Here is a 26,753-nt window from a genome sequence, read left to right as displayed (position 1 = left end):
ACCTTTTTCTCTTAAGACTTATTGATCACATTGGAGTCTTGGGAAGTCTATTCAAAAAATAGGTAGTCTGCAACTTAAGTAATGTCTCATTATAAAATTAATTTACTTTGCAGGTTGCCCCAGAGAGGTTGTGGACTGTTGTGGTTTAACCCCAGCTGGCAACTAAGCACCACACAGCCGCCCACTCACTTCCCCTGCAGTGGGATGGGGGAGAGAATCGGAAGGGTAAAAGTGAGAAAACTCATGGGTTGAGATAAAGACAGTTTAATAGGTAAAGCAAAAGCTGCACACACAAGCAAAGCAAAACAAGGAATTCATTCACTACTTCCCATCGGCAGGCAGGTGTTCAGCCATCTCCAGGAAAGCAGGGCTCCATCACGCATAACGGTTACTTGGGAAGACAAATGCCATCACTCTGAATGTCCCCCCCTTCCTTCTTCTTCCCCCAGCTTTATATGCTGAACATGATGTCATATGGTATGGAATATCCCTTTGGTCAGTTGGGGTCAGCTGTCCCAGCTGTGTCCCCTCCCAACTTCTTGTGCACCCCCAGCCTACTTGCTGGCGGGATGGTGTGAGAAGCAGAAAAGGCCTTGACTCTGTGTAAGCACTGCTCAGCAATAACTAAAACATCCCTGTGTTATCAACACTGTTTCCAGCACAAATCCAAAGCATAGCCCCATACTAAGTACTACGAAGAAAATTAACTCTATCCTGGCCAAAACCAGCACATGGACTCTCTACTTGTGGAGATACACAAAAGCCATCTGGACGTGGTCCTGGGCAGCCTGCTCTAGGTGACCCTGCTTGAGCAGGGGCCTTGGACAAGATGACCTCCAGAGGTCCCTTCCAACCTCAACAATTCTGTGATTCTGTGAAGTCTGATTTTTTTACAAGGTTGTATTTACAGGTGTCCTGGTTTTGGCTGGGACAGAGTTAATTCTCTTCTTAGTAGCTGGTACAGTGCTGTGTTTTGGATTTAGTGTGAGAACAATGTTGATAACACTCTGATGTTTTAGTTGTTGCTAAGTAGTGCTTATCTTAAGCCAAGGATTTTTCAGTTTCCCATGCTCTGCCAGCAAGCAGGTGTGCAAGAAGCTGGGAGGGAACATAGCCAGGACAGCTGACCTGAACTAGCCAAAGGGATATTCCATACCATGGAACGTCATGCTCAGTATATAAACGGGGAGGGAGTTGGCTGGGAGGGGCGGATCGCTGCTCGGGCATCGGTCAGCGGGTGGTGAGCAATTGCATTGTGCATCACTTGTCTTTTCTTGGGGTTTATTTCTCTCTCTTTTTTATCTTCCTTTTCATTACAATTATTATTATTGTACTATTATTATTATTAGTTAGTAGTGTATTTTATTTTACTTTAGTTATTAAACTGTTCTTATCTCAGCCCACGAGTTTTACTTTTTGTTTTCTCCTCCCCATCCCACTGGGAGGGGGAAGCGGCTGCGTGGTGCTTAGTTGCTGGCTGGGGTTAAACCACGACAACAGGTATTTTGAATAACCTAAGAAGACAGGACGCTGGGAATGTATTGTGGGGAAGTATCACATCACTACCTTCTTTCCTCAATCTTATTTTCTAAGAACATCTACTAGTGTCCTCTGACAAAAAAGGGTACTGGACTAGGTAGATGCACCTTTGGCCTGACTCACCATGGCTGTTCTTATTTTCTTACCTAAGGGGAGGACCCCATTATCACAAGAAGAGCAAACATTTAGTTGATATACATTTAAACAACCAGGTATTCAAAGAACACACAAAACAGTTAAACAATGTCCAAGGAAGATCTAGAAGACTGCAACACTACAGCCTCTCTGAGCAAAGGGCAAACTTGAGAAATTGTCTCCAACTTAAGTGTCAGCACAGAAGGCCATACTCATAAACCAAATAAGATGTCACTGTGACCTGTCGTGGTTTAACCCCAGCCAGCAACTAAGCACCACACAGCCGCTTCCCCCTCCCCTCTCCTAGTGGGGTGGGAAGCAGGAGGGGGAAAAAAAAAGAAAAAAAAAAAGTAAAAGTGGGGCCTTCCACAGTTTCTGCAACTTGTACAGGACTCCATACAGCTGCCTTCCACCTCCGATGCTTTCCTACAATGCGACAGGACCCATCAGTAAACAGGGCATATTGCCTCTCATTTTCTGGCAGTTTATTATACAGTGGGGCCTCTTCAGCACGCATTACCTCCTCCTCTGGCAATATTCCAACATCTTTGCCTTCTGGCCAGTCTGTGAGCACTTCCAAAATTCCTGGGCGACTGGGGTTTCCTATTCGACTTCATTGTGTGATCAGTGCAACCCACTTACTCCATGTAGCATCAGTTGCATGATGTGTAGAAGGGACCTTCCCTTTGAACATCCAGCCCAGCACTGGCAGTCAGGGTGCTAATAGGAGCTGTGTTTCAGTACTGACCACTTCTGAAGCAGCTCGAACTCCTTCATATGCTGCTAATATCTCCTTTTCAGGTGGAGTATAGCGGGCCTCAGATCCTCTGTATCCCCGACTCCAAAACCCTAGAGGTTGACCTCGGGTCTCCCCAGGCGCTTTCTGCCAGAGACTCCAGGTAGGGCCATTCTCCCCGGCTGCGGTGTAGAGCACATTTTTAACATCTGGTCCTGCCTGGACTGGCCCAAGGGCTACTGCATGAACTATCTCCTGTTTAATCTGTTCAAAGGCTTGTTGTTGCTCAGGGCCCCATTTAAAATCGTTCTTCTTCCAGGTCACTTGACAGAGAAGGCTTACAATCAGACTGTAATTTGGAATATGCATTCTCCAAAAACCTACAACACCTAAGAAAGCTTGCGTTTCCTGTTTACTAGTTGGTGGAGACATAGCTGCTATTTTGTTGATCACATCCATTGGGATGTGACGATGTCCATCTTGCCATTTTATTCCTAAAAACTGAATCTCCTGTGTGGGTCCCTTCACCTTACTCTGTTTTATGGCAAAACTGGCCTTCAGAAGGATTTGGACTATTTTCTCCCCTTTCTCAAAAACTTCTTCTGCTGTGTTGCCCCATATGATGATGTCATCAATGTATTGCAGGTGTTCTGGAGCTCCACCTTTTTCCAGTGCATTCTGGATTAGTCCATGGCAAATGGTGGGGCTGTGTTTCCACCCCTGGGGCAGTTGATTCCAGGTGTACTGGACGCCCCTCCAAGTGAAAGCAAACTGTGGCCGGCACTCTGCTGCCAAAGGGACTGAGAAAAATGCATTAGCAATATCACTTGTGGTGTACCACTTGGCTGCCTTTGACTCCAGTTCATATTGAAGTTCTAGCATGTCTGGCACGGCAGCACTCAGCGGTGGTGTGACTTCATTCAGGCCACGATAGTCTACTGTTAGTCTCCATTCTCCATTAGACTTTCGCACTGGCCAAATGGGGCTGTTAAAGGGTGAGCAAGTCCTGCTGATCACTCCTTGGCTCTCCAGTCCACGAATCAGCGTATGGATGGGAATCAGGGAGTCTCGGTTGGTGTGATATTGCCACTGGTGCACCCTTGTGGTAGCGATCGACACCTGTTGTTCTTCGACCCTCAGCAACCCCACAACAGAAGGGTCCTCAGAGAGACCGGGCAAGGTGCACCGGTACCCCTTTGGGTCCTTGAAATACCCTCTCCTGAGATAATCTATGCCAAGAATGCATGGGGCCTCTGGGCCAGTCACAATGGGGTGTTTCTGCCACTCATTCCCAGTTAGGCTCACTTCAGCCTCCAATACAGTTAGCTGTTGGGATCCCCCTGTCACCCCAGAAATACAAATAGGTTCTACCCCTTTATAGCTTGATGGCATTAGGGTACACTGTGCACCGGTGTCCACTAGAGCTTTATACTCCTGTGGATCTGATGTGCCAGGCCATCGAATCCACACAGTCCAGTAAACCCGGTTGTCCCTCTCCTCCGCCTGGCTGGAGGCAGGGCCCCTCTAGTCCCGGTCATAGGATTCTCCACTCACTTTCTGTAAAAATGGATTAGAATTCCTTTCCATAGGATCAGGAGTAAGATCAGCCCTTCCATTCTTTCTGGCACACCGCTCGCAGTGCTCACCGGAGGCTGAAGCAACCATTTTCCTGGAAGAATCCTCATTTGTGATTGTTTTTCCTTGCAATTCACGTACCCATGCATCTAGGGTCAAGGTAGGTTTTCCATCCCACTTCATCATATCCTCTCCGTGCTCACGCAGGTAAAACCACAGGGTACCCCATGGTGTGTACCTTTTCCCTCCTGTCTCTTGCCCAGAAGAATACCTTCTCCTAACAGCTGAGGTATTGGTCCGTACAGGTGGGCGGCCAAACTTATCCTCAAATCGCTGGAACTCTTGGGACCATTTCTCGGCTAGTATGTCTGGCAGTTTCTCCACAGCCGTGACGAGGGTGTATGAGAGACTTTCTTCATATTGCCGGAGTCGGTGAGCCAATTCATCTACTGTTGGTCCCTCTTCATCTTTCCAGTCCATTACTGCCAATGCATTGGCAGACGATGATGGTGCACTTCGTACAAACTTCCGCCACATGGGTCGTGAACATTGGACTTCATCTGGATCTGTGGGTAACTGCCCATTGTCCAGGTCATAATAAACCATCTCCCGCACGGCTAATTCCCTCAGGTACTGGATACCTCTCTCCATGGTGGTCCACTTGCCTGGGTGACATACAACATCTTCCTTGATGGGGTACCTTTCCCTCACGCCCGATAGAAGTCACCTCCAGAGGCTGAGGGCTTGTGTCTTTTTTCCAATTGCCTTGTCAATGCCCCCTTCCCTAGAAAGGGATCCCAACTACTTGGCTTCCCTACCCTCTAATTCCAAGCTACCAGCCCCATTATCCCAGCATCGGAGCAGCCAGGTGATAATGTACTCCCCTGGATGACAGCTGAAGTCTTTTCACATATCCCGCAGCTCACTCGGGGATAGGGATCGGGTGTTTATCTCCGGTTCTGCCTCTTCCTCCTGTTCTCGTGATGACCCTGGTTCACCTTCATCCTTCGCTAAGTGAACTGATTTTTTTGAGTATTTCTTCTTCTGTACAGGAGCAACTGATACCGGCATGGGTTGGTTCTCTGGTTCAGCTGCATTACCCATCGCCAAAGTTTGAGTAGCCACAGGGCCTGTCGCCAGGGTCTGAGTAGCTACAGTGCTTATTGCCGGGGTTTGAGTAGCCAGAGTTGTGGGAATTAGAGTAGCCGCAGTGCGTGTCGCGGGAATTAGAGTAGTCGCAGTGCCTGTCACCGGGGTTTGAGTAGCTGCAGTGCCTGTTGCTGGAGTTTGAGTAGCCGCAGTGCCTGTTGCTGGAGTTTGAGTAGCCGCAGTCATGGGAGCTGATCTCTGGGTGGTATTTTTAAATAGTTGTTTAACCCTAGACAAGATCTGAATCACATTCAGGAACAGGCTGATTCCTAGCAATAGGAACATGCTGAGTTCAACATCCCAAGGATATTCAAAATTTACAAACTCCTTCAATGCTATTGCAATTCACCTGGCAGAGAAAGGGAAGATGTGGGAAGATGTCTCCTCCATAGGTTGGCTCCCCGAGGAGAAAAGGTAGAAAGTGCAATTATTAATATTCTCTAGGAGATAGCACCCGAAGTATGGAGATGTCTCCTCCATAGATTGGCTCCCAGAGGAGAAAAGGTAAAAGGTACAATTATTAATAGTCTCCCATAGGCAGCTCCCAAAGTACAGAGGTGACAACAATGCCGAGTACAAACACCTGAGTAGTTTCACGGCCTGCACTTCTATCATATCATAAGCCAGTGTTACAAACAACAACAATGTGATAACTCTAGCCCGGTTCCCACAGGTGATAAACAGCACAACAGGGAGCATATACTGCAAGTAGGGCATTACATAACACAATTTCAAGAACCACAACACCAACTTTGAGAGCAAAAGAGTCCACATTGTAACCAGTGACTATCAAACCAATACAATGAATACTTATAACAAGTTTCTTTTAACACACTCTGATCAGATCTGTCGTTATCTCATCCCTTTGTGCCCCACGTTGGGCACCAAAAGGGCTGTCGTGGTTTAACCACAGCCGGCAACTAAGCACCACACAGCCGCTTCCCCCTTCCCCCTCCCAGTGGGGTGGGGAGGAGGGAAAAAGAAAAAAAAAGGTAAAACTTGTGGGTTGAGATAAGAACAGTTTAATAACTAAAGTGAAATAAAATATACTGCTAACTAATAATAATAATATAATAATAATAGTAATGAAAAGGAATATAACAAAAGAAAAAGAGAAATAAACCCCAAGAAAAGACAAGTGATGCACAATGCAATTGCTCACCACCCGCTGACTGATGCCAGAGCAGCGATCCGCCCCTCCCGGCCAACTCCCTCCCTGTTTATATACTGGGCATGACATTCCATGGTATGGAATACCCCTTTGGCTAGTTCAGATCAGCTGTCCTGGCTATGTTCCCTCCCAGCTTCTTGTACACCTGCTTGCTGGCAGAGCATGGGAAACTGAAAAATCCTTGGCTTAAGATAAGCGCTACTTAGCAACAACTAAAACATCAGCCTGTTATCAACATTATTCTCACACTAAATCCAAAACACAGCACTATACCAGCTACTAAGAAGAAAATTAACTCTCTCCCAGCTGAAACCGGGACAGGTATGCAATCACCTGCCTCAAGTTCTCTCAGACTGTGAGGAAGCCACTTCCTTGTCTTCAGAGAAAAGGCTCCATATTACACAGAAAGGAAGAACCACCAACCACTCATGCAGAAGATCAGGCAAAAGTCTAACTGATCAGAGCTGCAACAAAAGTTGATGAGAAAGACTGCCTTGAATGGGCATCGAGAAATCACTTTCAAACACACTCTGTGTCCATGACTTTATCATTGTTGGAGAACTACCATCCCAGTACTCTGGCCTCCTTTCTGCAAGCAATCCTCCTCTTCACCCCTTCAAAGAGGGCAGTCCCCCATCCCAAATCTTCAACAGACAGTAGCAACAGTTTTATTTCTGAATATTTAAAAAAAACTAAATAGAATGATTTTGCAAGCTTTTTTATCTCTCTGGATGAGAACAGCCTGGATATATCAACTTAAGTTCTCAGAAATTAATGACCTACTTGGTGTGCTTGCAATCACTTCACTTCTTGAGAAATTTTAAGCCAACTTACCAGTAGCACCCTTTCAAGTTTTCCAAGATTTGGGTTGGAACAGAATGATTGGTTTAAGCTGATAATGTTAAAAATCAAGAACATGACCATAAAAAATTCACTACAGAAATAATTTAGTCAAGAATTATCTGAAAACTATAGCCACTATACACTGTGCCCTGTTTAACTGCCAACAATTTCAGAATGGAGTCTCTTCTTACACAATTAAATCATCCAACAGGACATTCAGCATTTATTAGTCCTACCATTTCCTGCCCACATAAACTAGAAAGATAAAAAGATTGGGGAGGAGGAAGATTAGTGTCTGGAATTAATACTCACAGTTTTTGTCTGTTTTTTTTTTATTACTGTTAAGACTTGGAAGTCTTGTCGAACCAGAGATGCAAGAGCTGTCATTGCTGCATTATGGCATGTAGTGTTGAGCAAGACATACTTTTGGTAAGGGTTACTCTCTGTTCTCTCTTATAGTGGGAGAAAAATATTTACATTTTCAAAATGGTTCCCATGCAGAGAGAGGAACAAATTTTGCATATAACTTGCTTGCTTTCCAGCTTCTCATGGAAAACTTGTACAAAGCTTTCACAGGGAACATAAGATGGCAAATACTGTCTGAAACTAACTCATAGGGACATTAGGAGCTAACAAAGATGAAAGAGGCAACTTTTAAAGTGACAATAAAGTATCTTTCATAATGACACAAATCAGATACATTACAGGACATATTTATGCCATTTGGTCCACTGACAATTTCATTTGCTTATCAGAGTTTCTAGAAATAAGTGGCATGAATGAGTTTCCAAAAAGAAAACAGAACAACTTTACAAAAAGAGCAAAGAACAGAATATATTGATGATATTTAAAAGGTCTCTCACTTTTTTCCTCATAAGGGGGAAATAAGTACACTTAGCTGTCTGTGATAGTTGTCATTACTAATTTATATGAAAAACCTCATTAAATAAAAATGCAAGTAACTACTTGATACATCTGTAAGACACAACTACCTTTAGTGAAATATTAAGTAACAGCATAGATTTTTTCCCACATATCAATTATACAGTTACCACGTGAATAATCAGATCTCTCTCAGAAATATCAAAAAAGACTGTGTAGTTATACTGATAACAGGATTATCCTGAGCTACATTAGCATGACTGCAAATCCCATAAAAACCCCTCCTGCAGGGTTATTTTTAACAGACAATAGCAAGCAGCTATTTTAAGCACAAATTTATTACCAATCTGGCTCACTGCTTTGCCCCAGAAACAGTTGCACCAACACAAACAGAAAGCACTGTGGGTGAAAAAACACTGCTTTTAGCAGGCTTTGCTGATGAAAATACCTCAGACTTGGGTTCCACAAATACTCCAGTTGTAATAAGAGACTTAAAAGGAAAAAATGTATCTTGATTTCTCTTGCATGCAACTATCACCATCCGAAGTTAGTTCTGAATGAATGAACTTTTCAGTCATTTACCCTCTCTAATATAGTAGCTCCTACCATCGTAATTATCCTTAGTTTTACTTCAGGCTGGTAACTTCAAGTTCTGTTCTTCCCCTAAGCCTTTTATCTTCATTCTGAACTGAAGACAGAAAAATAAACAAAAAAACCCTACACACTTGTACCAAGGCATCCTGATTTAACAAAGCAATATTTAAACTCTCAAGCAAATATTTAAAACTACAAATATTTTATACGATACAAATATCATACTTTAAACTAACTTAAAAAAATTAAATATTGGCCCTCCCAAAACCAGGATCATAGCATTGCTACATGAATTGTTCTGCACAGAATACAAATGGACTGGGGAAGAAAAAAAAAAAGTAATTTAACATGTTCAACACCATACTGTGCAATGATTCTTTTGGATCTGAGCTGGCCTGGTAACACTATAACTGTACTTGCATAATGTCTGAGAGAATAATTTTGCTCCTTCTAAGTTGGATGAGCTCAAAGAAAGCTGAAATGGAAAAAAACAAATGGTATCTGTATCTGCACTCAGAAGCTAGCTGAGTTCCTCAACACACATTGGTTTCAGATTTGCTACTACAGGTATCAGGTCAGCAATGTGACAATTTACAATTTCAGTAAATACGCAGTACTTTTTAACTTAAAGGAAATGTGTGCCCTAACAAAGACTGTATATTTCTACAAAAAGTTAACATAAAAATAAATTTAAAAAGGAACTTTGTCTTCTGTTCATCTCACATTTACTTTTTTTTTGTTTTAAGAATAAGAAGGCAAAGAAAAAATCTAACTTAATCAGTCAAAATGCATTTAAATTTGTAACACAGCAGTGATGAGTTTACCAAAGTAAAATAAAATTTCCAAAAAATCTGTCAGTTGGGGGAAAACTGCTTTCCACAGATGATTGGCCTAATAAAACTTCAAGTAACTTGTGGTATTAACAAGCAGCAACCACAATTAATAAATAATATCAGTTAGCTTAGTCCTACTGGCTCTGGAAAAGCCTGAGATGAAGTCCAAGAGTGACTAACCATTTTACATGCCATCCGATGCACCCCATCTTCCCACATTTTGGTTGCAAACATCAGGAAGAAGAACTATTTGCTGTTCTTTTCTATCTGCTGGCTTGCATAATTATCTACAGAACTGTGACTCTGTTCACAATGGCATTTGAATATCTGTTTCCCTTTAAACAGCTGAATTCCCTCCATAATTTCACGCTAAAGTCTTGTTGACTTTAAGCAGATTTTAAATTAAGGTTAGAAGTTAAGTAATTGAAGCCTGGAAAATTTCTGCAGTGCAAGCTTTACAAAAACAAGAAATGTTTGGCAGTTTAAAATAATACTTTATCTAAATTTTGATAAAGTATCCAAAATGTTTGTTTCATTGAGATTCTCATCTATGTCACAACTTTAGATTAGAAAGAACATTATAATGTCCTCAAACTACTAGTGACAATATATTTCTTTAGATTTTGCAATGGTTTTTCCAACAAGTGTTAGTGCCAACCTCCAGGTGAAGCCTATTTCTCTCTCAAACTAGGCTTTGGTAAATTTCTCAAATCCTGACACTTTTTTTTTTTCCCATATGAGTAAGCTTTAAGTCAAACTAAAGTACAATAGTATAATTAAGCTGGCATGTTAAGCTGATGTTTGCAGAGGGACTGAATGCTGATGGAAGACAGTCTCACTAGAAGGCTTCACCTGCTGTCTTGCATATAGTCCCAAACAACAAGATTAAATGGAAAGCTGTTATTTACTACTCTCTCACAAGTTATGGCAGATGAACTGAAAAATCAGTTTGCTTCTCTAGAAAGATCTTTAAAGCATTTGGGGAAAAGTAAATGGAAAATCTGCACGCAGCACAGTTTTAAAAGGGGTGGACAACCAGGAGTACTAAAGATTCTGCAGAGTCTTTTTCATAAAAGTCAAGCAGTAAGCCTTACCATTCCATACAAATTTCAATACAGGCCACTACATTTTGCGCAAGAAAACATTCTTCATAGTCATTCTACTATCAGGATATCCTTCTCTTGCCAAAGAAGCTTGTTCTGCAATTTTGCCAAATGCTGCACTAAACTGCTATGCTATTATCTGGTATCTGATTATACCTTGAGCTTCCTGATAGAGCAGCTCCCTGTTCTTGCCTTCAGTGGCAGCCGTGCATAGCTACCAACCTCAGCTTCTTTACTTCAGACAGTGCTAAGTATTTCATTTGCAAAAAGGACCTCTGTTGATGCTTTAATCCTGGGCTTCTTGCCTGATCATACAGTAAAAATTCAGTACAATTTGTAAGAGCAAAATGAGAACTCAATGTAACAGAATAAATCTTACCACCTGAAAAAAATTCCCATTCACTGGAAAGGTTTTCTATATATTAGTCAAAGGAGGTCATTTGAACAAACCCACACTAATAATTTCAAGATTATGATGTTAATGTATATGGGTATTTTAAAGAGTAACAAGGACTAACAAAAGTTTTGGACTGTCCTAAATTTACCTAACAACAACAAAGCAGCACCCAAAAAAACAACCCCTCAAACAACAGAATCTATACTTTTAGATTAGGTAACTTTTGAAGTTTTACTATTTTTCAACCCAATTCAAGAGCATACACGCCTATATTTATTTTAAAACACGGAAAGACCAATACAGGAGCAGACCCATGGCCTATCAGTCAATACCAGACAAGTCAAAAGAAGGAACAAGCAATCTCACAGTGAAAGATTAAGTGAACTACTTCCATATAAAACAGTATTTCTTTCCTACACATTAACCATTGCTTTTCCTGAATTCCGATTTATCAGTTTTTTATAGTATCACATAAATACAGAGTTTCTCACGACCTGGGCAAGATTTTTAGTTGCTTGTTACACTTTCTATGATAGAAATCCACACAAAATGACACCGGTGCCCAAGGTTTATTATTAATCCCTTTTGCAGACAGGTAGTTATGCTTATGCAAAAGTACTAACTTCCAGCAATTTTATCAGATAGCTCCCATTCCAGACACTTCCTCTTTTAATAATTGAAACTTCTCATCACCTCTTCACCATTTCCAATCTTAAATTTATTCCAAATCAGCATACATTTATTTATTTTTATGTAAATATTGCTTTTCACACTAAATATAATTTTCTTCGTACTTGGGAGTCTGAAAGGAACAGCCATATGTGATACATAGCAGATGACTAAAACACACAAAATCTAATGATGCTGCCTCAATTATAATGGAACGATGATTTGCTCTTTCAAAATTAAGAAACTTTCCAACAACTGCACAGTGGTCATATGAGAGAGCTGTGCAAACAGGCAGGAAGTTAGAGAAATATTTTAAACTCTCTGACTTGCCATCCTGTTCATTTGTCTAGTACAATAAAACAACCTAAGAGTCAAAATAAAATACAAAAAGACCAGACAGATTTCTAACAGCAGCATACAGACCAAATAAGCACAGTACTGCCAACTCTATAAATGAAGGCCCTGCCAAGGAGCCAGATGTAGCTAGTGGAATACCTCCTACAGCTTGGCATCAGGGCACTTTATGTTCCATACGCAAATGACAAGGAAAGCATAATACTGTGTATTTTATCTGGCTAGGTGAATTTTTTCTTTCAATTTTTCAGTCCATCTAACTTCTCTTGTGAAGGAATAAGTAGATGCAAAGCATTGATACACTCAAATTCAAGTCTCTAAAACCTACTTACATTAGCACATTTTCTTTCATTATACAATCATTCATTTCTGTAACATAATTAGCTTAAGATTTTTGACTTTTAGAGACATAACAGATTATCACTGTTCAGTATCCCAATTGTCTCTGTAGGAATACATGCTTGTAACATGGCCAAATTCCAACTAGAGAGATGCCACTACGGTTTCAAAGGCCAGCTACCATCAAGGAGAAGCTTTCCACTTCCTACCTAAACTAACACAATGTAGCTAAAGATTTCAATTAAGGAAACAAAAAGAAAAAATTCCCATCAAATATTTCTTAATATAATGCAAATTTAAAACTATAATTTACTGTCTTCAGAAAGCTATCCAACAGTATTGTAAGCATTTAGTTTTATAGATTTGTGCAAGTCACTAGTTTACTAAATATTCAGTGGTCAAACGAATGCTAAACAAAAAAACCTAGTTACGCTGCAGAAGACAAATGTATGTTACTGAGTTTAAGAAATATTCCCAGCCGAAACCAGGACACCCTCCTAAGAACTCCAGCTAAGATTTGAACTTTGAATTTAAGTTTGAAGTACTGTACACAATGTCACAACGAACAGTGTCATAGCCAAACAGCACAGCTGCAGCAATACTGCTGGTACTGAAACATACTCAAAGCTCTCACTTCACCAATCGCAGTGTTAGGCAGCAGATAACATTATCCCTTAGACGTTTCGCTGTAGTGTTCAGGAAATGCTTTGGATCAGACATGCATTAGGGTTGAAGACCTATAATAAAAATGTCCTATCATTCTCAATATGGCTAATTTATTTCTTTTGAAGTTTTCCCTATAAATCTTTAGCTTATCCTGGAGCAAAGCCACAATACTTGATGTGGCAGCAAAATACTACCACAAGACATGATCGTGATCTTACCACAGACAAATACTGTCATTCAGTAAGTAAAACCTAATTCAAACACACTTAACGATGAGTAAAAAATGTGAATATTGAAGAAATGTTAGTCTACATACATTCTTGGCCTGTTTTGACATGAAATTTCCTCTAAGTGTTTTGTATTTAAAAAGGAAAATAAGAAGTATTTTTTATGTTGTACTGCTCATCTCATAAAAGATTACTTTTACTGCCTTTTCAGCAATTGGCTGAATAGCTACAGAAGCATCAATACCTTCATTATAGTCCCTTCCAATCTTTTTCAAAGAAATCTTAAATTCATTCTTTGCTCACAGGTGAAGCAGTGTGAAAAATTAATGAAATAATACATGAATTTATTTAGATCTGTGGAGAAGAACCAAAAGATAATATAGAAAGCGAAAAAGTTGCCATTATTTTCCCCTTTTGTTTCCTTATAATTCAAAAGAAAAAAAAATCAAAGAGCTTATAGTTTAAATAAAGGAAATATTATTTATTATTTCCTTAAAATCTAGACAAAAAAATATAGATGGTAGCAAAAAAATTTAAGCGATCTATTATTTCCTTTTTTCATCTTAATTCATGCAGCTTGAGTTCTATATTTCTCAAACTACTGAACTTCGAAACTTAAAAAAAACAACCCCACTTTCTAAATGGTTGAACTTATGGAGCAATCTTATAAAGTCTCTGTGCTGGTTTTGGCTGGGATAGAGTTAATTTTCTTCATAGTAGCTTGTATGGGGCTATGTTTTGGATTTGTGCTGGAAACAGTGTTGATAATACATGGATGTTTTACTTATTGCTGAGCAGTGCTTACACAGAGTCAAGGCCTTTTCTGCTTCTCACACCATCCCGCCAGCAAGTAGGCTGGGGGTGCACAAGAAGTTGGGAGGGGACACAGCTGGGACAGCTGACCCCAACTGACCACAGGGATATTCCAGACCATATGACATCATGTTCAGCATATAAAGCTGGGGGAAGAAGAAGGAAGGGGGGGACATTCAGAGTGATGGCATTTGTCTTCCCAAGTAACCGTTATGCGTGATGGAGCCCTGCTTTCCTGGAGACGGCTGAACACCTGCCTGCCGATGGGAAGTAGTGAATGAATTCCTTGTTTTGCTTTGCTTGTGTGCGCGGCTTTTGCTTTACCTATTAAACTGTCTTTATCTCAACCCATGAGTTTTCTCACTTTTACTCTTCCGATTCTCTCCCCCATCCCACCGGGGGGGAAGTGAGCGAGCGGCTGTGTGGTGCTTAGTTGCCAGCTGGGGTTAAACCAAGACAGTCTCAAAATAAATAACTGAAATATCCATTTTTTCTTAAACTATTTACAATCATTTCATATAAATTAACTTTTTTAGGATATTCTTTATATAACTACAGATTACAAGTACTCAAAATAAATGTTATTTATAAGGAGTGGTTTTTTTCTTCTCTCATTTTATATCTCCTACTGTTTAATTTTTCAGCTGTGGAAGTACAAAGGTATAAAGCTTTTATTTAAATAAGTATGCCACAAAATTACATCTATTTTTTTAAAATAGTTTTAAAAACTCATAAAAATCCAGTTAAAATATTTAGTCTTCATACATCTCAGAGATGTACACATGCTTTAAGTGTGCATGTAAAGAAATAAATATACGTCCAGTCCACTGAGAAAATTAAAATCAAATCAAGGCTAAGAAATAAATTCAAAACCTAATGCTACCACACATGAATGAGTTGCAGTGTTTTTCAAATTTCTTATTTTACTAATTTCTGGTTAGCCATAATGTAGCATTCATAAAAAATTCTGACTTTAAGAAGATAAACACTACTTGTGTATAACACGGATCTAATGTACACATAGAGCAAGATACATAACAAAGAATCCACATCTGCATAAGTAACAGCAGCCATGTACATATTTTTCCCCTTGTTCAATAGAGAATTATTGGCATCTGATTTTTTTTGGCACAAGACCTACAAATACATGCTTTTTATTAACATACCCTGCCGTTGACTTAAGATTATTCCCACAATTTATACAAACTCTAAAAATACTATAAGTGCTGTTTGAGCACAAATGACCTGCTATTTGTACCAAGGCTACAAGCTCCTGAATAGCATGCAGAGTAATTCCCCAAGTGTTCAATTTTTACGTTTGCACAATTAACATAAGCAGCCTAAGATAGGCAATACAAACAATAGAATATTCTGCTTCTTTATGGTGATTTTTGCCATGGAATTTAAATAAAAGTGTGAATGAGTGCAATGTTTCAAATTCAAATTATAAAGCAAGATTATTGGAATAATCTGTAACAACTTCCATTACAGTTTGGAGAAGCCCTATAATCCAGTGCTCATCTCAACCACAAGAGCGGTTTTCAACCTCTTTTGATTTGCAAACCTCTAAAGGTTTCCTACAACCACTATCGATTTCTCCATAGTTAATTTTAGCTCAGAGACACATCTCACTTTTCTTAGTTATCATATGCACCTCATTTTTGCATGACTTTGTCCAGTTTTTCTAATACACTGAAAAGTCCATTATCAAAGTTTTATTTCACCACAGAACCAACCCTTTAATTATTCTTGTGAGAGCTCAGCAAACCTTTTCTAGTTCAGCAATATCCTTGAACTGACTGTGATCAGCAATAAACAAACAGAATACTGCAGTAGTAGTGATATCACTAGAAAACAGGATATAATTCTCTCTCTCCTGCCTGAGATCCCTTTTATACAGAGAAGGATGATACTAGTTTTCTAACTTTGTTTCACAATAGAAGCTCCTGCTTTAATGAGAATTCAGTGAAAGCCCATACTCCTTTTAGGAGCTTTCATTTCCTACCTGAACAATCTACATACTTTTTCTTCCTAGGTATATAAATTTACATGTTACAGTATTCAAATGAGAATAACCTTAGTGGGGAGGAGAAAAAAAAAAAAATTAGCTTCTCTCCTACCTTCAAAAGCTGCTTGCCAATTGTTGGACTCATTTTTTCATCCACCATAAGAATTACTGTTCCTCTGTCATCCATACCTCGGCGTCCTGCATGACCTGACATTTGAATGTATTCACCTGAGGATATCTAGATTAAAATGGAAAAAAAAAAAAAAAAAAAATTAACAAACAATAGAAAAATAGCAAGAACATTAAAAGTGCTATTTACAATTATACAGTAAATGATCACAATGTATAAAAATTAGCAAAGGAGAGTTATATAAGACATGAACTTTTCACAGATTGAATTCATTACTGGTCATAATTGATCACTAAGCTACTAAGATATAAATCCAAGACTATGAATAACGTATGTCAGCAGGATAAGTTAACCAATGCTCTCATAGCTACACTTACTGATACCTAGCTACAGCTATTTCCATAACACCTTGCATCATTTCAATAAGCACAAAAAACATTTTACTAATGTCTTAACGGTTGGACTCGATGATCTTAAAGGTCTTTTCCAACCTAAACGATTCTATGATTCTTATGTGATGGAAGGTTGCTGGGCATGGTGGAGATTAAAATATAATGCATCTTCAACATACTGATAATACATCTTCACCATCTTCAAATCATTTCATTCAAATGATTCAAATGTAACATTAAAATACTGATACCTAGCAAGAGCAGTATTTCTATGCCTACTAACTGTGAAATTGAAGAGATGATTATCACTCAGAAGGTTATAAAGAACTGGGATATGGACAAGAGCCAGCTGTAACTGGTTCCCTATGTTTCAGTAGGTTATAAAACAATTTTTTTTGTCGTCTGTGGTACTTGTATTCCCAGCAACTTCCTGAGTTTCACTTTAAGTCAGATCTCAAAAACTACTTAAGGAAACTGTGCTAAATCATTTTAAAAGCAGGAGTTCCACATATACAATACCTCAAAGGTAGCTAATCCTCGCATATTTCTTAAGGACATGCTATCAGACTGAATGAATCATGAAACTGAACAGCCCAAACTGAGACTGAAGATGTTTACTTCAAAACTCACATGTCAAGTCACTTGTCCTGTTTACCTCAATTTTCCCATCTCTGAAAGAGGAACTGTGATGCCTATTTATAAAGCTTTTCTGTGATGATTTGTACACCCTTATTATTATTTACATGTGAATCACATATCTGGTTTTAACATTTAAAACTTTTAAATTATTTGTGTTCCAGATATTTAAGAACCTGTCTCTCCCTCCTCACATCTCTGTCTTCCTATGGGCTACCCAAAATACTCAGTACAAAATACTCAGCTATAACAGTACAACCAATGATCTCTTTTCTTGGGTCTGTCAAAACCTAAACTTAGTGATCATCATGATATGATACTGAGCCCACTTATTCTCTAGATTCCTCTGACACAGAAGAAAATACTTGGTCTCACAGTTTTGGAGAAGTTGTGCAGAAGTCTTAGGCTAATCCAATATTCACTGCTAACCTGTGTTTGATGCACTTTTGCTGTATCTGTTAAAATAAATAATCTCATGCATAATCTGAGGAATCTTGTCTTCAGGAATTTGTACACTAATTATAAATGGATTAGTGAACAAAGAAAGATTTTTGAAAGAAAAAAATATTTTCTACTACACTGAAGTGGATATGTCAATAGTAAATTTAATCCTAATAAGAGTTTAAATAATGCAATTCAGTCATTCTTCTACAGAACCTGTTTTTCACTTGCCCATCGGAAATCTTTTCCATCACATTTGCAGGCACTCGTAAACAGCACAGTCCTGGCTGGCATATTAATTCCCATAGCAAAAGTCTCTGTTGCAAATAAGGCCTAAACAAACAGACTAAAGTTAAGCAAGCAAAAACAAAGGCTCTTAAGCAAACATGTAAATAGTCAGAGATTGCTACACAAAACCTCTCCAGATTTTACTTCTGATGTACAGTCAACATAGCAACATAGGTGCATTCAATATTTAAAAACTGGAACAAAAACATTCTTTCCCCCTTCCCTTATTTCCTCTAGGAAAAACATGAAAACTAGTTCTATAGGACCATGTGAGAGACTCCAAAAGAAAACACGGGGGGGGGGGGGGGTGTGTGTGTGCAAATTATATTAATGAAAAATAATAGTTAATTTCCACATTAAAAAGTTTACAAGAAGAAAATAGCAGACAGCTATAAAAAAAAAAATCCACAACTTTCATCTAAGGTCAGATTTTCTGAACTGATGTCCATTAGGGCAACCAATAAACAGCCTGGTAAATGTCTACAATCATTTATAGGAGCAAAATATATCATACAAAAGTTGAAGAAAATTTTAAAGTTAGACATTGTAAGGTTAAATACTTTAGAATAAAATCTGGAACACTTAAAACTAAAGCTATAATTATGCACTAACATAAGACATCTAAGGCAAAGCATTAAAGACTACAAACTTTTCCTTATATAGGAAAAAAAACAGCTTCAAGAGTTTTTTTTCAGAGAAAGATGGAGGCATTTATGCAAATATTTGCATTTCTCAAGGTCAACCAATTACAGCTGCAACCAATTACATCAATTAACCTGTGCCATTGGAACACCTACAGGCTTCCAGAGGTGCTGTGTGCATTTGTAGAACCCAGTATTTAGATCCACAGAACAGAGCCCTCCCCTTCATACGTATGTAGTTCTTTTTAAAATTGCCTACTTACTAGTCCATACAATGTTCAAAAAAAGTTTTTGGTAAGTACTAAGCCTTATACTCCTGCATAGAAGCACATTCAAAACACAAAGCATTTTTTCAGTTTGGCTCATGCAATGAGTCTTTCCCCTTTTTCACTCAAGAAGCAGATCTCCACTATAATATTAAGTGTACATTTTGAGCTAAGACATACTTCTCAGTTTGTCAGGATTACCAATTGCATATTCACGACAGAGAAAAACTTAAATATGGACATGAAATATATACCTTTATTAGGCCCTCAGAGAAAAGAATTTCTATGGTTTCTTTTAAGATAGGAAGTAGACCGCTGTGATAGATACCAATTCCTCGCTTCAGAAGAGGAAGTACATGCTCAACCTGGGAAGAAACATATTAAGACCAGTAAACAAATTTTAATATTCTTTACTAAAAAATAAAAACTGTATGGAAAACCTCAATACTGCTCTTAGTGTTCATGTAATTCACTATTTCCTGATTTTAAATACAATAAATACCCCTTCAATATTATTTTCCAGTTAGAACTATGAATGATATGAATGGTAAAGCCAGCAGCCAATCTTTTCAGTAGCAGAGTAGTCTTAAATTGGGTTAGGCCAACTGTGAAGCTATGCCCTAATTTACATATGCTGTCAGTATTTAAATTTGTCTATATAAAAAAAATTGCCTCATTTAAAATCATTTTTGGAAATAGTGATCCTGGTATGCATGAGATATTTTGTTTCAACTTCAGTTGCAGTGATTTCATTTATTGATATGTGCTATAAAACAGTGAAGTCAGCACCTATGAGAGCCATACAGGGAAATTCAGGCTGTAAATGACTGAATTAATCTCTTAAATTCTAAAAAAATTATACTTCAAACAAATATCTACATAAACTTAGCTTTCTTTCTGCTTGTTTTTTTTCTTTGAAAACAAAGATTCTCATTAACAATCTATCAACACTTGGTTACCACCCCAAACCTAATTCTGCGAATACCCTTTTCAGATATCATTGTCCATAGAGACCAAACCAGATCACTTAGATATAATACCACTGTTATAAGCTCACTAAAAAACCAGCACATAACACCTTATATATTGGATTCCTATTTTCAGTTCTTCTCAAGTTCACAAACAAAACAGATATGTTGAATCTGAAGCAAGTAGGCATGGCCAAAAATTAAATGGTTGGTTTTTTCAAGAAGAAATTGCCATGCTCACAATAAAGATCACTACATTAAGAAATGATGGACACAAATAAATAATGGAAAGAGGGAGTAAGAAAGAAACTATAGTTTTAGTATTTGTTACAGAAGTACTGAATTCTGTAATATTCTGTTAATTTAGAAGCTTGGATTTCTCTATTGTAAAGATACAGTCACTATGCTTAGTCATTATACAGTAAATTACAATGCAGATGCATCAATTCAACTTTCTGAAAGGCTCAGTAGTCAATACCTGATAAAGTGCATACTGCATCCTCATTTGAACTATTTCCAGAGAGTTTTAACCGAGATATATCTCCTTATAAGCCCTCACATTGACTTAAAAACATAACTGGAAAAAAATAAAACACAGGGTAGGAACTCCATGGTTAATTTTGGCATATGTCATTTGCAGGAATCACAACTGGAAGGAATCCTAGCCACTGAGTCCTATTTCACAATGCCAAGGAGCAATGCAAGAGATATTAAATCCCAAGGAGATCAATGAGAAGATCCAGTTTATGATTTCTGTACCTACTACATAAGACCCACAGCCTCAAAAGTTGCAAAAAACAAGAGAGCAGCAGCTACCCCTATTCAATCTCCACTCACCTGAGGAAGCTTTTTGTCTTCATCTGACAGACAATCAATTGCATTATTGAACACTTCTTCAACCATCTTTTCTTCTTCATCTAAGAAGGCAATCTTTAAGTTATTACAAAACCTAAAAGGCTAATACCCTATTGTAGTGGGTTGACCCTGGCTGGATGGCAGGTGACCACCAAAGACACTCTATCACTCCCCCTCCTCAGCTGGACAAGGGGAGAGAAAATATAACGAAAGGCTCATGGGTCGAGAAAAGGACAGGGAGATCACTCAGCAATTACCATCATGGGCAAAACAGACTCGACTTGGGGAAAAATTAATTTAATTTATTACTAGTCAAATCAGAGCAGGATAATGAGAAATAAAACCCAAATCTTAAAACACCTTCCCCCCACCCCTCCCTTCTTCCCGGGCTTAACTTTACTCCTGATTTTCTCTACCTCCTCCCCCCCCGAGCGGTGCAGGGGGACAGGGAATGGGGGTTTCGGTCAGTTCATCACATGTTGTTTCTGCCGCTCCTTCCTCCTCCTCAGGGGGAGGACTCCTCACACTCTTCCCCTGCTCCAGTGTGGGGTCCCTCCCACGGGAGACAGTCCTTCACGAACTTCTCCAATGTGAGTCCTTCCCACAGGCTACAGTTCTTCATGAACTGCTCCAGCATGGGTCCCATCCAGGGGGTGCAGTCCTTCAGGAACAGACTGCTCCAGCGTGGGTCCCCCACAGGGTCACAAGTCCTGCCAGCAAACCTGCTCCAGCATGGGCTCCTCTCTCCACAGGTCCACAGGTCCTGCCTGGAGCCTGCTCCAGCACGGGCTTCCCATGGGGTCACAGCCTCCTTCAGGGCACATCCACCTGCTCTGGTGTGGGGTCCTCCACGGGCTGCAGGGTGGCTATCTGCTCCACCGTGGATGTCCATGGGCTGCAGGGGGACAGCCTGCCTCACCATGGTCTTCACCACAGGCTTCACCACGGGCTGCAGGGGAATGTCTCTGCTCTGGTGCCTGGAGCACCTCCTCCCCCTCCTTCTTCCCTGACCTTGGTGTCTGCGGAGCTGTTCCTCTCACATATTCTCACTCTGCTCTCTCGCTGCAACTGCTACTCCCCTGTAACTTCTTTTCCCTTTCTTAAATATGTTATCACAGAGGCGCTACCACTGTTGCTGATTGGCTCGGCCTTGGCCAGCAGCGGGTCCGTCTTGGAACCCGCTGGCATTAACTTTATCAGACATAGGGGAAGCTTCTAGCAGCTTCTCACAGAAGCCACCCCTGTAGCCCCCCCGCTACCAAAACCTTGCCACGCAAACTCAATACACCTATGTAAATAAAGTGTTACTGCATTCTAATATTTACAAAAGTTTACAATAAAAATAGCGTGGAAGACTGTGAAGCCTACACAAAACCACCCATATTGGATCAGATGATCAAAACTTGAACATGGGCCTTAAGCAGCCTAACAGTAACCAGAAGTAGATGCTCAGGTAAAAGGAAGAACAGAACAAGCCTGCAAGAATAATCCAAACTTCAGCTATTTCCAAACTCGGGATTTCTCAGCTTTACGTAATTTCTGTCTATTTCATAAACCTCTGCATGTTTCTCTTCTACCTACTAGTCCCTGTCTGCTCCTCCTCTTCCCCATTAACTCTTATGGTTTACACACTTTCTAATTAAGTAGTACAAATATCAAGAATATATATTCAAAGGCATGACTGAAGAAAGCATATAAAAATGCATCTCTACACTTGTGCAAATCTTTACATTTTCTGACAGAAATGGCTGCATTATTTTGCAACTGTATTGGGTTTGTGTGGCAAGGTTTTGGTAGCGGGGGGGCTACAGGGGTGGCTTCTGTGAGAAGCTGCTAGAAGCTTCCCCTATGTTCGATAGAGCCAATGTCAGCCAACTCCAAGACAGACCCGCCGCTGGCCAAGGCTGAGCCAATCAGTGACGGTGGTAGCACCTCTGGGATGACATATTTAAGAAGGGGGAAAAACTGCTGTGCAACAGCAGCCGGGAGAGAGGAGTAAGAATATGTGAGAGAAACAACTCTGCAGACACCAAGGTCAGTGAAGAAGGAGGGGGAGGAGGTGCTCCAGGCGCCGGAGCAGAGATTCCCCTGCAGCCCCTGGTGAAGACCATGGTGAGGCAGGCTGTCCCCCTGCAGCCCATGGAGGTTAACGGTGGAGCAGATATATCCACCTGCAGCCCATGGAGGACCCCACACCGGAGCAGGTGGATGTGCCCTGAAGGAGGCTGTGACCCCATGGGAAGCCTGCGCTGGAGCAGGCTCCTGGCAGGACCTGTGGACCCATGGAGAGAGGAGCCCACGCTGGAGCAGGTTTGCTGGCAGGACTTATGACCCTGTGGGAGACCCATGCTGGAGCAGTCTGTTCCTGAAGGACTGCACCCTGTGGATGGGACCCATGCTGGAGCAGTTCATGAAGAACTGTAGCCCGTGGGAAGGACTCATGTTGGAGAAGTTCATGGAGGACTGTCTCTCGTGGGTGGGACCTCACACTGGAGCAGGGGAAGAGCGTGAGGAGGAAGGAGCGGCAGAAACAACGTGTGATAAACTGACTGCAACCCCCATTCCCCGTCCCCCTGTGCCACTCGGGGGGAGGAGGTAGAAAGTTCGGGAGTAAAGTTGATCCTGGGAAGAAGGGAGGGGTGGGGGGAAGGTGTTTTAAGATTTGGGTTTTATTTCTCATTATCCTGCTCTGATTTGACTAGTAATAAATTAAATTAATTTCCCTGAGTCGAGTCTGTTTTGCCTGTGACGGTAATTGGTGAGTGATCTCCCTGTCCTTATCTCGACCCATGAGCCTTTCATTATATTTTCTCTCCCCTGTCCAGCTGAGGAGGGGGAGTGATAGAGTGGCTTTGGTGGGCACATGGCATCCAGCCAAGGTTAACCCACCACAACTTTTTATTTAAATAGTTTTATCTAACACACACACCTAAGATCTTTGCTTATGTCTTCTTGTCATATGGAATGAAAATCTAGCCCCGATGACTGGATTTTCTCTAATGTACTAAGGTAGGTAGAGAAACTACAGTGTACGGCTGAAGTCACTGCCTGATGTCGTAGAACAGAAGTGAAATCACAACAGCTTATCCACCCCATTTTACTCTACCAAATTTAAAATATAGAAACACCAATCTTACTTATGGCAGGCCATCTTTTTAAGATATTCTTTTCCAAGCCTTACTGACAAAGTGTATCACTTTCCCCTCTACCCTCATCTACTATCTAAAGCATATGCAAAAAGAAAAAACAAATGCAACCTATCGCATACTTTTGCAGCTTTTCCAGTTCTTGGCTTCAGGCCTGTGAAGTCTTCATCTGCTGGAAGCGCAACCTATAAAATACATTTTAAATGAAAATGGTTGCAGAGTTCTTGGTGTCCACTCCAGTGACATAGCAAGCTATGAAGAGCTGGGGCTGGAGATGTAAAGTGCACAAAAACTAATGTGAATTTCTATTATCCTGTTTCTACGAGCTCATGTGTTAAGGTCTCCTTCCTTCCTCAACCAATATCTCTACCCTCCTGCCACCAACAACGTTCCTTCTCTCATTTCTCTGATACTTCCTACTGTCTAGTGTGAAATATTTCTGCTTCACCTAACTTGGAACATTAGCTCTTCAGGCCAAGATATAGTCATGGCTTCAGACCAACAGACGTTAGAAACAAATCCTCAACTCACATTGATCACACTCCCTTTCCAAGGACAATGTGTTTATACAGGTAAAGTTCCTGTTCCTGGCCAATATCTAACATTCATTCATGCTAAATATTTAAGCTCTCTTCAGTTACTAAGTGATGGCAAACCTCTACTGGACATTTCTACATAACAAAGACTGTGCAGATGCATGGGCTTTAAAACCTCTATCATCAATTGTATATACAGTTCTTTTATCAAAAAGGTGTCATCCATCATACAGGGTCCTTGAATGTGACCCTAATTAACAAGAACTAGTTCTGGAGGACAGCACAGAAAAGAAAATGAGCATACAAGTACAAGGAAGTTAAAATTTACATATTTAATTCTCGTAAAAACTCATCCTGTCAATCATCTTCAGATGAAGGATGATTAAAAAAATCAGCATTAATATTTCTGATTTTTCATATTTTAATTTGTATTTATTTCCATAACACAATCTGAAAATGGATAGTTTTCATTTTTTTTACTTTCACATAAAAAAAACTTTTTCCCCTTTTTACCAAAATGTAATTTTCAGCAGTAATCGGCTTTACAAGAAAGCCTTTCATTCTTGAACCAGAATAGCAAAATATTTTAAAGCAATGCTGAACACTTAGATTGTACTATGAACACAGACCTATGTTAACAATCAGTAGGTTCTCCTCCTCAACAATAGTACTCAGAATACTCTCGGTACCTTTCAAATATGGAAACCCATCAACATTATCATCAAGTCTTCCACAATCACTCATTTTCTCGCAAGTATCATTCAAACTGCTTCTGGAAGACCCTGGTAATTGCAGGCCTGTCAGTCTCCCTTCAGTGCCTGTTAAAATTATGGAGAAGGTTATTCTGGGAGTTACTGAAAAACACTTGAGAGACAACACAGTCATTGGTCATAGCCAGCACGGGTTCGCGAGGGGAAAGTCCTGCTTAACCAACTTAATTTCCTTTTATGACAAGGTCACCCATCTAGTTGACCAAGTGTCATGGTTTAAGCCCAGCCGGCAACAAAGCACCACACAGCCGCTCGCTCACTCCTCCTCCCTCGGTGGGATGGGGAAGAGAAAATACAGCAAAAAAGCTCATGGGTCGAGACAAGGACAGGGAGGGATCACTCACCACTTATGGTCACAGGCAAAACAGACTCGATTTTGGGGAAAAATAAACCAATTTAATTTGTTAACAACCAAATCAGAGTAGGATGATGAGAAATAGAACCATATCTTAGAAACACACCTTCCCCCCACCCCTCCTTTCTTCCCAGGCTCAGCTTTGGTCCCAATACCTCTACCTCCTCCCCACCAGCGGCACAGGGGGGCAGGAATGGGGGTTGCGGTCAGTTCATCCCACATTGTCTCTGCCCCTCCTTCCTCCTCAGGGGGAGGGCTCCTCACACTCTCCCCCTGCTCCAGCGTGGGGTCCCTCTCACGGAGGTCAGCCCCCCATGATTTTCTCCAACTCAAGTCCTTTCCATGCACTGCAGTCCTCCACGAACTGCTCCAGCGTGGGCTCTCCCACAGAGTCGCGGCCTGTTCCGGGCCCAGCCACCTGCTCCTGCGTGGGGTCCTCCGTTGGGCTGCAGGGGAGTCTCTGCTCCACCGTTAACCCTTCATGGGCTGCAGGGGGACAGCCTACCGTCTCACCACGGGCTGCAGGAGAATCTCTGCTCTGGCGCACCTCCTCCCTCTCCTCCATCTTCACTGACCTCGGTGTGTGCATGGTTGTTTCTCTCACATCCCACTCCTCTCCTCACTGGAGCTCCTCCTCTTCTTTTCAGCAGTCTTTCCCCTTCTTAAATATGCTATCACAGAGGCGCTACCACCATTGCTGATTGGCTCGGCCTTGGCCAGAGGCAGGTCTGACTTGGAGCCGGGGAAGCTTCTAGCAGCTTCTCACAGGAGCCACCCCTGTAGCCCCTACCCCGCTACACAAACCCAACACACTTCTCATGACTGTTCTCACAGAAAATCTTACCTTGAACTTAAGAAAAATTATTATGCAAGACCAAATGACAATCCAGACCAGAATTCTGTCTCTCAGAAGTCAATAATATGTCACCCAGAGAAAAGTACAAGAACACAGTGAGCTAGGAGGTACTGCATTTGGCAGCTCTGGATGAATTTTTATTCCATGAACCTACCTAATCATTTTCTGAACCAACATAAACTTCCAAGTTCCCAACAATCACTTAAGATACACTGAGAAAGCTCCTGTAGTGTCCCTTCAATCTGTTATCAAAATCCCTCATAATACCTGTCATGAAGTTCTGGAAAGAAAAGAGGGAGAGACATGCAGATCCTAAAGCACAGAAACAGCATTCTGGCTTCCCTTCAGCTGCCTTATCTCCCCAGCTATCGACACATCCAAGCTTACCCCCCTCTCCATGTCAGATACCTGCCATTTGTGCTCAAATTTAAAAGCATGTC

General features: G+C 40.6%; 1 pseudogene; it reads right to left on the bottom strand.

Annotated features, from left to right (window-relative positions):
* Positions 1-26,753, bottom strand: part of LOC127027902 (exosome RNA helicase MTR4-like) — a 50,069-nt pseudogene that overhangs the window by 14,409 nt on the left and 8,907 nt on the right.

This window comes from Gymnogyps californianus, unplaced genomic scaffold (genome assembly GCF_018139145.2).
Source record: "Gymnogyps californianus isolate 813 unplaced genomic scaffold, ASM1813914v2 HiC_scaffold_102, whole genome shotgun sequence".
NCBI classification, from domain to species: Eukaryota; Metazoa; Chordata; class Aves; order Accipitriformes; family Cathartidae; genus Gymnogyps; species Gymnogyps californianus.
Note: the sequence above shows the minus strand (reverse complement) of the source record. Positions and strands in the feature narration are given on the sequence as shown.